General features: G+C 44.3%; 1 protein-coding gene across 1 annotated transcript in view; it reads left to right on the top strand.

Annotated features, from left to right (window-relative positions):
* Nucleotides 1-12,034, top strand: part of LOC137490965 (protein NLRC3) — a 766,684-nt gene that overhangs the window by 659,614 nt on the left and 95,036 nt on the right. The gene's annotated exons all lie outside the window — the stretch shown is intronic.

Raw genomic sequence — 12,034 nt, 5'->3', positions numbered from 1 at the left:
AACAGGAAGATCTGCAGGAACAAACAGGTTGGTTTTCACTCTCAAACACCAACTCAGTCATTTGATCCTCATTCAGATATATTTTAATAAGAAGAATACTAAATATAATCCATCTTGCAGCCCTGAGTGTGCTGCCTAGTTCTCCTAAACGCACATAAGCACTCATTGAAAGACAGGAATGAGTTTCTTTCTTGTTGCTTGTTCTCATGTTTTTTTGTAATTATTTTATGTATTATTAGTCTCCTACCTTCTTAATTTGTTAGTTATTGCTTTTCTTGTACCCCCACTGTTTGTAAAGAGTTCTTGAGCACTGGCGCTATATAAAATATATTAAAACATTAAATTAAAAAGTATTCTCATAGAAGATATCTGCTATTACAGTGATAGTGTTGGCTTAGTACTTTTCATTGTTCCTAGTAGTTGTTTCTAGTTCTCACAGATAGTATCCGAGTTAGAATTACATCATTATTATAATAACTAATTACCAGGGTTATTGTGTATAAACAAGGATTTCCGCTAGATAAAAAAATTGTGAATTCCAAAATAAAAACTTTAGGCTTTAAAAAGTCCTAAATTTACTGAAATACTGTGTTGTATGTCTTGAATCCTTTTTTAAACAAGTCTTCATTTTCCTTTGTTCATGTTTTGCTTTGTAATCTGGCCAAAACCCACACAATCACCAACAATCCATCTAAATAAAACTTTCAACTTTTGTTCAAAAAGGTAATTTTAACTCTATTTATCATAATGGTTTTATTATTTTCCTTACAATAACATTTGTTTAAACATGCTCCATGTATTAACTGCTTAGAACATCGACCTGGACAGATTGTTGTGCATAAATTTAGTTTATTATAGTTTTTAAAACGTTGAAAATATTTGTTCATTTTTTATTATTTTTTCGAAGTTTATGTTGGAAAAAAGTGTGTAGATACAAGTAAAGCTTGCTTGTTTTTACACAATATTTAAAATCTTTTGCTAAAAAAATATCTAAAATATTGTATTTTTTATTATTCATTTATTATTTTATTATTAAATGTATTAAATATAATATTTTTTTAATAAGGAAAATAAAAATCTTTTTCATCTGGGCCATTTGAAAAACTCCTTAGCCTTTAGCCCTTCATGAGTTCAAATTTTGATTCATAATAGTCTTAAAAAGGTCTTTAAAAGTCTTAAATTTAACTTGGTGACACCTGTACAAACCCTGGTTTAAAGTATGTCAGAAAATGTCGTTGCCCCTAATTTAAAATATGCTGAATGAAATGGACACTAAAGTAATTAATTATTATAAAACATTGTACAGTATTCTAAACTATATGATGTTGTTGTGGGACGACGTGAGACAAAAACAAATTATAGTGGAACAATAACGTTTAGCATTGCACTGACTACAACTGGCCAACAAACTAGTCTAAAAATGACTTTTGCTGCTTATGAAATGGATTACAGCATGCTGATGATATGCAAACATTAGAGTGTAGGGTTTTTATGTTTTAAGTTTTTCAGGACAACATTATCTCCAGCAGAAAATATTCATAGATGCCGTTTTAAATCGTAAAGAAATCTGTGCTTTTGTAACTAATGAAGAAAGCAGAAGTCAATGATTAATCAGAATAATCTTGCCTGACATGTTTACTGCTTCAAAATACTTTAAAAGTTTCTCAAATAAAAATTTTTAGTTCAAAGGGAATTTTTTGGTTTATGGCACGCAGAGGGGATAAGGCTTTTTGTTGGTCGCAAGACCAATACAATAACTGGCACACTAAAGCCAAATTAACACAAACTATTGCAATTAGAGCTCTACTAAGCCACCCAGTACATTTGCTGGAACATAAAATACAGGTTCATACCTCTGGCAAAGACAATGAGACGTGGATATAGAAAAATAGGGTTTCTTTTATTACAATTCAATTATCTTTGGACCACAAATATTAAAAGACAGGCACATGCACTCTTTTTAAAAAGGCACTAGTGGAGGCAATTACAAAAAAAAAGATAAATCTTCATTCAACCAGAGGAGCTGGGGCTTACCACAGTCGGGCAGGCTAGGTACTGGGCCCAAAATGAACCACAGATTCACACGTGCACACTTTGATTTAAAACATCACACAGTGATCTTCAATGCACACAAGTGGGCAAAAGACTAATTAATAGAAAAAGAGTCACGCCACACAGCGGCCCGACTGCCTGTACTAGACACCCCCAGCTCCTAGGGAAAGAAGAAAAACCACAATTAGAAAAAATAGAAAAAATAAAAAAACAACAAGCAAATATATTAAAAAGGCTCAAAGAAGCATCAAAATAAGATGCTACCAGCCACTCAGGGAGGCACGGAGGTGACAGGCCCCAGCTAATCACACAGTGTAAAGCACAAGGTCGCAATGTTAGAACAGGACTAAGCACCACAAATGCAGCAATTGAAGCAAAGTAAAGCAGTCCTCGAGACCACATACTTATTTTACGTTTCCTATTTTTGTAAATATGCAAAGATCAAAGAGAACAAATATTAGGGCTGTAACGATACACGATATGAAATCGAAATCGCAACACTCAGATCTACGATCCTGTATCGCGGTGTGATAAAGGAGAATCGCGACACACCCCGTGACTACCTTTCCAATAACGTCACGCGTGCCTGCAAAAGTTGAGCTAGTTGAAGAAGAACGTGAGGAAACACTTTTTTTTCCGCTCGACATTATGAGCACTGCTTTGTTTAAGCCCTCGCAATAAGCGTTTAGCCGGGAGAGCTCGCACGGAGCTCTTAGTTAGGGACCGTCTGAATGTGCCAGGAATATCAAAAACAAAACCAACTTAACCCCGCTTGACAACAGACAACGGCAGAAACATTGCCAGTGCTGTCAAAGCATTCTCCGCATTACTGAAGCGCAGAAAGTAACACTAGTTTGATCTGTATAAATATCATTATAACTATATTGTATAAATATTATTATATATAGGCTTACAACAACCTGACAATCAAAAAACAAATGACATGATATCACAGGCGCTTGTCTTCTGACGGTAGAATTTCTCATATAGCTTGTGAAGCATACAGTACTATTTGATCTATAAAATTTGTAAAATAAACATTTGCAGGTTAAAGAAACAGCATAGGAGGGGCCTTGGTGCAGATGAAAAGTTTAAAGAGTGTATTTGTATATAGGGTGACATGTGTAACTAGATAGAATAGACAGAGATAGGTTGATCTCTGCAGCAGCTGCCGAAGAGCTGCGCGCTGCAGACGCAGCTGGTGTGAAAGGCAAATGCCTGCGTGCTGCTTCTGCTCGACGTACGCGCTGCTCACACTCTGCTCACGCACTGCTAACGCTTGCGGTGTGAAACAGGCGTCACACACACATACAGGCATCTAAACGTGCACAAACAAACTTTTTAAACTTGACAAAAACTCTCGAAACCTTTACTGTCTGCTGTGTCTTTAATATGGTGTAATGATTATTATGCGTTATTGAAACTTAAAGGAGGACGCAGCAAAGAACCTCACTATAAATTAAAACTACTTTATTTTTTTATGCAGCAGTCTTACATTTAAAAGGGAAACAAAAGGGTGATCATACGCAATAAGACCCCAGACTATAAGGCCAGATGTTTTATTTTCCTTATTTCTTTATTTGTTTGGCACCTCCTTGGCCCAAGGTATTCGGCAGGCCGAAAAAGGCCAGTCGCTGGCCCCAAGAAAGCCCAGCTTTGGCCCGATTAGGCCCCAGAAGTGACAGTGGAAACGCCACTGGCCTTGGCTCGCCCTGGCTCACTCGCTTTAGGCGTGATAGTGGAAACGCGGCTAGTGAACACGTGGGGGTGTTTGAAGCCATGAGACGCGGAGAACAGACGCTCTTGACACTCTGGAGGTCATTAATAATATACATTAATACTGAAAAAGTTAAGGTGTTTTAGAATGACCAAAACAACATTTCCGATATTCTGCAGTGTGCTCAGCCTGCTGGATTGTCCATTTACACAATTTCATAATCATCTTTTATAACAAACCTTTTTTGATGCAAATACTGTAATTTGTTCAGTAAAAGGGTTTCCATTGTAGTTTAGGCGCATACATTCTATCAAATAAAAGTTTATCCTGCTCAGTTATGCACATTTTTTAATGAGCATTAAAATAGATGGGTGGAAAGGTAAGGCTAAGGCAAGGAATACCGCTTCATCTTTAAAAAAAAGAGGAGACCAACAGAAACTCAAAGTTTAGAGAATAAAACCTGCTCCTGACCGGGTTAGATTCACAGAGTAAGGGACCATGGTAACTGACTCGGAGTTAAAGTTACCTCTCTTTCAGAAACAGGCTTGACTTACCCTGGTTTCTCCAGTTTGACAAAATACTCTGAGTTTTCAATTAACCTCCTTTCTGAAATGGGGCCCTGGTCACTGCTATGACATGATTGACAGTTGTCGCTGTTTGTCATTGTACTCTGGTTATCCAGAGGCTTTTCACACTTCAAATTATTAACCCTGGGTCATTCTAACAATGGATAAACAGAATCCTGGGTTATCTGTAATCATGTTTGTTAAAACCCCTTTTTGTCTAGGGACGTGGGGTTGCACATTTAACAGAGTGATTGGTAATTGCGAAAAACTCAAAAACAAATTGTGACAAAGTAATGATGAACAGCAAGAATACGTTGAAAAATAAGTGATGTATTAACAACAAGGTGAGGTTGAATCAGCGAGTGAGGTATTTACAATATATACAAGGTTAAAGACAATAAACAAATGTTCGAAAGACTGGCTATGGGTGGCGCTAAATAAAAGAACCAAACAGTCTTACTAATATTCACAACAAATCCGCTCTAATCTATTCTAATAAACAAAAGATATGAAAAAGAAATCTTCAACGTCAATGACGTCCTATCTAATCTACACTGACTAACAATTAAACCAAAAACACACAGGTTGGCGCACACACCCTCTTACCTGGTTTATCTAGGCAAATGTTAATCTACACGCTGATATGCATGTCACGTGACGTACTTACCTTCCAGTCTTTCTAAACTCACAGGGAAACATGAGGTTAGGGGAGATATGGCAAAACAAAGGTAAGAACAGACAGTAACAAACTTCAACAAAGTGTAAATCACATAAAGACGAGCAATACTAATAAATGGGGATAACAAACTATCAAACACTAACAAATCAAACCAACAAGCCAAAATACAACAATCAAGCAGACGAGCAAAGTGTCAAACATAAAGTCAGGGGCTGTTTCTCAATTCCAAGAACGCAGAGAATGGACTTGCGTTCTTGTAGAGTGCGGTCTTGCCAGGTGTCCTCGGAAGAACGAACTCAGGAGACCGCGAGGGCAGAGAACGCGTCCTTTGAGAAATGGGATGCTGCGTTCTTCCTGATGGTCATGTGACCTTCACGCGTTTTAAATGGAAATTATTTAAACATTACAGCCTTCATACAACGATTTATTGTTTCCCCCCTCTTCAAAATATATACTTTGCATAAAAACATTATAAATATACTCTGCACAATATAAATAAAACAAATTAATACGAATTTCATCAAACAAACACCCTTAATGTGTTTATTCCTTAATTAAGATGTTCATGTTAATGTTTACTTTCACCGTTTCATTTAGGGAAACTCCTGAGGTAAATAAGTAATATCTCTGAACTTTAATAATAAATCTAAATAAAATGCTGCGCTTCCCACCTCCAGTCGCAATGACTTCTGGGACTTCCAGAGCGAGCTCGCTGCTGAAGTCTGCATCGGTGCGTCCTCGATATCAAGAACACATCCGGGAAGTTTCACGCGTCCTCCGTACTTGCGGTCTTGAGTATTGGAACTGAACTTAGGCAGCAGATGATGACGTTGCACGAGAACACGAGGACGCAAGACCGCTGAAGAACGCATATTGAGAAACAGCCAGAGAGTCTGCTCTAGAACATCTTCTTCTTCTTCTTCTTTGGGTTTTACTGGCGGTTGGCAACCAGACTTATAGGTGCATTACCGCCACCGACTGGAATGGAGTATGGAACTAGTTGAATACTTTCTGAAGTGTATAAATTACATGAAGGGAGAGAAAGGGGGAGGAAATTGTGAGGGGAGGGGGAGAGAGGAAAGAAAAAAAAAAAAAACCTTTTTAATAATAGTAATAAAATTTAATCAAAATGGGGGATGGGGTGGACTAACAATTCTTCCGATATTATCTCTATATTCTTTCCTCTAACTGGGTTTCTTTAATAAATTTAATTATATCATTTGTAGCGAGCCATGTAATACCACGTCGCCCTGGGCACAAATCCACACCAGCTGGATCTCTCATCAACCTCGGATCGCTCACAGCTGGACCTCATCAGCCAGGGAGAGATATAAGCCAGCCCCACACAGACGGAAGTGAGCTTCATTTGACATGACTCCCTGCGCTAACGCTTGTCTCTCTCTGTCTCTCCCACAGCCGAGTCCAGCTCGTGACCGATCCAACACTCTACTTCTCACCAGCCTTCACCATCTCCCCGGAGCACTTGAGCACGCACCTTTAAGAAGAGCACTCATTCACCCCAATATCACTTGTAAATAAAGGCACCCTCCGGGGCATTGTTTGTAACATTATCTACGGTGTTTGTGTTTTCCCTCTGCCTCGCTACAACTGGTGGAGAATGCGGGCATTGCAGAGGGAAAAATTCAGAAGAAACACTCACCATTAAGTAGAAAATAACCGCTGAATTTTTCTCTGTGTTTGTTACAGACAGGCATCCGCTCTCTCTCTCTCCCACGCTTCCTCTTACTCGGCTGTCAACATCCCGTCGCCATGTCGGTGGAAGAGGTACTGCTCCACCTAGCGGAGATCTCCAGCAAACAGAATTCCATCTCTGAGCAACTTACAGCCAGACAGGATCGACTGGAACAACAGCTCCGCCAGGTGGCCAGACACCATCCGACTCCCGAAGTGAGTGCGCATCATCATCTCACTAAACTCAGCGACCTGGATGATATTGATGCATATTTACATACATTTGAGGTTATTGCCGAGAGAGAAGGCTGGCCAAAAGAAAACTGGGCGAGAATGTTGGCTCCGTTTCTCACAGGAGAAGCGCAACGAGCATATTTTTCACTAGAGACACCTAAAAATGAAGATTACAAAGCGTTAAAAAAGGAAATATTAGCCAGAATGGGGCTATCCACAATCAGCGCAGCCCAACAGTTTTCCCAGTGGTCTTACGACGAGAAACAACCCGTGAGAACTCAAGCAGCTCAACTTTCTCGCCTGGGAAGGCTATGGTTATTGGGAGGAGATCCCTCGGCGGTCCAGGTCGCTGAGAAGGTGATCATCGAGAAGATGATGCGTGCGTTACCCCGACGTTTGCGAACACTCACCAGCATGCGAAATCCTGAGTCACTGGCCACCCTGGTGGAGGCGATCGAGCTGGCTGAAGCTCACATCGCCCGAGATAATGGGGAGAGAGCGGCTCTGCCACCCCGGAGGGTAAGTGCACCTTGGCGACCGGTGGAGGGCACAGCGCGACCAGGCGGCAGACCAGCGGTCCCCAGCCCGATGGACGAGCCGATGCCCACCGAGCCGACGACGCACTCGACCCCGGCCTGGACAGCAGGGTGCGCGGTTCACCGCAATATCCCTCCCGAAGCTCCCACCCATAAAGTCCAGCTAGAGGGAAAAACACAAACGGCCACTTTAGACACAGGAAGCGCCATCACTCTGGTTCACCCGAAAATTTTAAAATATCATCATGAAAGCAAAGGGCGAATTCCGATCACGTGTGTGCATGGTGATACCCGCCACGTACCCGCCCGAAGAGTGACCATCGCGGCGAAACCAGGTAGCTGGCGAATCGAAGTCGGGGTTGTTCCAGATCTTCCTGTGTCCCTCTTACTGGGCAGAGACTGGCCGGGGTTCGACGAACTCCTAACTCACCACCACGCTCCATCGGCTCGTTCAAAGAAGAAGAACAAGCCACGGGCTCATCGGGACCGCAAACCAGCGCTGATGACCACCGAGAGCGACAGAGGGGGTGAGTCATCTATATCTGCTAACCTATACTTTGATCTGTTTCAACAGATAACCGCAGGAGGCGATTTTGGTAGAGCACAGAGGGAAGATGAAACGCTCAAACACTGTTGGCCACAAGTACGGATCATCGACGGTAATGAGCGACTTCCCAGCCCTCACCCCCTCCCACATTTCATTGTGGAAAATGGTCTGCTGTACTGTGTCGCAGAGAGGCGGGGGGAAAAGAAGACACTACTGGTCGTTCCGAGGACCAAGAGGGAGACGGTCTTGGAACTGGCACATACCCACCCGATGGCTGGACATCTGGGAGCGGCCAACACGGTGAAAAGGATCCGCGATCGTTTCCATTGGCCGGGGCTAGACGGGGAAGTAAAGAGGTATTGCCAGGCATGTGACATCTGCCAGAGAACGTCTCCCCAACGACCACCCCCCAGCCCTCTAATACCACTACCCATCATCGATGTGCCCTTCACCCGAATTGGTATGGACTTGGTAGGGCCTTTGCCGAAGTCGGCCCGGGGACATGAGCACATCCTTGTTATCCTCGATTATGCCACCAGATACCCTGAAGCGATTCCCCTGAGGAAAGCCACGTCATCGGCCATCGCGAAGGAGCTGTTTCTGCTATGCAGTCGAGTGGGAATCCCAACGGAGATACTGACCGACCAGGGCACCCCCTTCATGTCCCGGTTGATGGCAGACCTCTGTCACCTACTCAAGGTAAAACAGCTAAAAACCTCTGTATATCATCCACAGACGGACGGCCTTGTCGAGCGCTTTAACAAGACTCTGAAGCAGATGCTCCGACGGGTGGTGGCAGAGGACGGGCGCGACTGGGACCTCATGATCCCGTACGTGTTATTCGGTATCAGGGAAGTCCCCCAGGCCTCCACAGGATTTACCCCCTTCGAACTGCTGTTTGGCCGCCAACCCCGAGGCCTATTGGATGTGGCTCGTCAAGCCTGGGAACAGGAACCAGCCCCCCAGCGGTCGGTGATTGAACACGTACGGGACATGAGAGAACGCATCGACAAAATCATGCCCATCGTCAAACAACACCTGACCGAAGCCCAGCGCGCCCAGCAGAGATTGTATAACCGGCCCGCCCAACCCAGAGAGTTCCACCCAGGGGACAAGGTGATGATACTCATACCTACCACAACGTCGAAGTTCCTCGCATCCTGGAAGGGACCATACACCGTGGTAGAAAGGGTAGGGCCGGTAAATTATCGAGTCCGTCAGCCGGGACGAAGACGGGAAGAACAACTTTACCACGTTAATCTCATGAAGAAGTGGGTTGCAGCTCCAGGTCATCTCGTTGCCTTCGCTGAAGAAACTCTTCCCGTTGTCCACATTGGTGAGCAACTCTCACCAAACCAGAAGGCGGAGCTGCAAGCCTTGGTTGGTCAGTTCAAGGATGTGTTCTCGGAGAAACCGGGCCGAACCTCCATCATCCAACACAACATTATCACTCCTCCTGGCACTATCGTCCGGCAAAGGCCTTATCGAGTTCCAGAGGCTCGCAGGCTGGCTATCGACGAGGAGATCCAGAAGATGAGAAGGTTAGGCATCATCGAACCATCCCGTAGCCCGTGGTCCAGCCCAATAGTGATGGTCCCCAAACCCGATGGCACCCTCCGTTTCTGCAACGACTTCAGGAAACTCAATGAGATCTCCAAGTTCGACGGATACCCCATGCCTCGGGTGGACGAGCTGCTGGATAGGCTGGGTGGAGCCCGATTTATCTCCACCATCGACCTCACCAAAGGCTACTGGCAGTTACCACTCAGTGAAGACGCCAAGGAGAAAACCGCCTTCTCCACACCCGGTGGGCACTGGCAATACCGGGTTCTTCCCTTCGGGCTCCACGGGGCCCCAGCCACATTCCAAAGAATGATGGACATCCTGCTGAGGCCCCACCAGCCATATGCAGCAGCCTACCTGGACGACCTCATCGTCCACTCAGAGTCATGGGAAGAACACCTATCCCGGTTACGGAGGGTGCTCTTAGATCTTCGACGGGCTGGGCTCACAGCTAATCCCAAGAAATGCCACCTGGGTCTAGCCGAAGCCAGATACCTCGGGTTCCACATTGGACGAGGTCTCATACAGCCACAGCAAAACAAGGTCAAGGCACTACAGGAAACTCCACAACCCACCACAAAGACCCAGGTACGTGCATTTCTGGGGTTAGCGGGCTACTATAGATGTTTCATACCTAACTTCTCATCCATAGCCAGCCCTTTGACAGACCTGACCAGAAAGGGGCAGCCGGAGAGGATAAGATGGACCAAGGAAGCCGACGATGCGTTCCGAGCCCTAAAGAAGTCCCTCACGTCCTCACCGGTACTGCACGCACCTGACTTCGGCTGCCCCTTCATTCTACAGACGGATGCTTCCGACTCGGGCCTGGGCGCGGTCCTCTCCCAGGTCCACGGCGATGAAGAACATCCCATAATGTACGTGAGTCGGAAGCTGACCCCCGCAGAGACCCGCTACGCAACGGTGGAGAAGGAGGCCCTGGCGATCAAGTGGGCAATCCTGGAGCTAAGGTACTATCTCCTTGGCAGGAAATTCACTCTGGTGACCGACCACGCCCCGCTACAATGGATGGCGACAGCGAAGAACAACAACGCTCGGGTCACCAGGTGGTTCCTGTCGCTCCAGGATTTCAACTTCGACGTACAACATCGAGCCGGGGCCTCCCACGGAAACGCAGACGGACTCTCACGGCTCTGGTCAGGATGGGCAGGTCTGTCGAAACATTCTACCCCCCCTCTCAATACACTGCTCTTCCTTCGCAGGACACCCAGGACCAGGACGACGCTAAGGGGGGGGGAATGTAGCGAGCCATGTAATACCACGTCGCCCTGGGCACAAATCCACACCAGCTGGATCTCTCATCAACCTCGGATCGCTCACAGCTGGACCTCATCAGCCAGGGAGAGATATAAGCCAGCCCCACACAGACGGAAGTGAGCTTCATTTGACATGACTCCCTGCGCTAACGCTTGTCTCTCTCTGTCTCTCCCACAGCCGAGTCCAGCTCGTGACCGATCCAACACTCTACTTCTCACCAGCCTTCACCATCTCCCCGGAGCACTTGAGCACGCACCTTTAAGAAGAGCACTCATTCACCCCAATATCACTTGTAAATAAAGGCACCCTCCGGGGCATTGTTTGTAACATTATCTACGGTGTTTGTGTTTTCCCTCTGCCTCGCTACACATTATATACCTCACTAGATTTGTTTCCTAATAAACCTGCCAATGTAAAATGCTGAAGTTTGCTCTTTTTAACTGACTGAATAAGATTGTTTCGTTCTTTATTATATTTACTACAGTGAAATAATATATGTTCTATTGTTTCTTGTTGATTACAATGTATACATTGCCCAGTTGGGTGTTTCCCTATTTTATGTAATGTATGATTGAGTCCAGTGTGACCTATTCTCATCCGAGTTATAATACTTCCTTCCCTACGATTTCTGTTCTCCTTCCTCCCAGTTCCAACTTGTTTCTGTATATTATATAAATGTCTACCTGTATCAATGTTATCCCAGTGTACTTGCCATATTGATTGTGCATATGTTCTTATCATGATTTTAGCTTCTGCTTTGCTCAATGGGACTTCTAGATTTACTTTACTAATTTTGAGAGCTTGTTTGGCCAGAAAGTCTGCCTTCTCATTACCTTCCACACCTACGTGAGCAGGAACCCAAATGAAATATACAGCTTTGCCCTTTATTTTAATATAATATGTCTTACTGAGTATATTATTAAGAATATCCATTCTGTATGAGGACCTTCCAGATCTTATACTTTCCAGTGATGAAAAGCTATCTGATGCAATTACTACATTATATATGTCATTCTCCTCAATCCACTGCAGGGCAATTAGTATTGCAATTAACTCTGTTGTATATACTGATATATTATTAGTTATTCTTTTCTTAATATGGTATTGATTAACTGGGATATACACTGCTGCGCCTGTATGGCCTGTTTGTGGGTCTTTAGATCCATCTGTGAA

This window comes from Danio rerio, chromosome 4, assembly GCF_052040795.2.
Source record: "Danio rerio strain M-AB ecotype USA chromosome 4, GRCz13ab, whole genome shotgun sequence".
Lineage (NCBI taxonomy): Eukaryota > Metazoa > Chordata > Actinopteri > Cypriniformes > Danionidae > Danio > Danio rerio.
The sequence above is the reverse complement of the archived record's forward strand: the minus strand, read 5'-3'. Positions and strand labels throughout refer to the sequence as shown.